General features: G+C 44.5%; 1 protein-coding gene across 2 annotated transcripts in view; it reads right to left on the bottom strand.

Moving 5' to 3' along the window:
* Flii (FLII, actin remodeling protein) overlaps positions 1–604 on the bottom strand; it is a 15,091-nt gene that overhangs the window by 10,425 nt on the left and 4,062 nt on the right. The gene's annotated exons all lie outside the window — the stretch shown is intronic.

The raw sequence follows: 604 nt of genomic DNA, 5'->3' as shown, positions 1-604 counted from the left end.
TTCTTTTTTTTTTTTTTTTTTTTTTTAACAGGATCTTGCTATGTAGTTTAGGCTGGCTTTGGACTCACTATGTAGCCCAGGCCAACCTCAAGCTCACAGCACTCCTGCCTCAGCCTCCTAAGTTCTGGGATCACAGGCATATGCCACAATGCCTGGCTCCTCCTGGTGAATTTTATTCAAACCTCAAAGCCCAACTCAAATGGGCCACAGAGTTCCTTACAGGGCACTCAGGGAACCTTTTCTTAGCAAACAATCCTTGTTCTCAATTCCAGAAGGCCAATTCGCCTGTTGTTCTGAATTAGTTTTTCTTTAACCAGAAGGAAAAGTATTAGAATGAAGAGAAATCAGAATGTGAGTTTCAAGGAACTCTGCTCAAAGGATAGACATACAGAGTTCAAGAGCAACAGAGGACAGGGCCAGGAAATGGTGGTATAGTTGCAAATGACAAAAGAGGTAACAGGAACCGACTCGGCCTTCCTTTTTTTTTTTTTTAAACTTTTTTTTTTTTAGTGTGTGTGTGGCCAGCTCAGCCCACCAGGGGGCGGGGCTGGCTGGCATGTGGTGCTGGGGGATTGAACCACAGTCCCTGTGCTTTGCCAAGCTT

This window comes from Octodon degus, unplaced genomic scaffold (assembly GCF_000260255.1).
Source record: "Octodon degus isolate 3935 unplaced genomic scaffold, OctDeg1.0 scaffold00122, whole genome shotgun sequence".
In the NCBI taxonomy this organism is placed as follows: domain Eukaryota; kingdom Metazoa; phylum Chordata; class Mammalia; order Rodentia; family Octodontidae; genus Octodon; species Octodon degus.
Note: the sequence above shows the minus strand (reverse complement) of the source record. Positions and strands in the feature narration are given on the sequence as shown.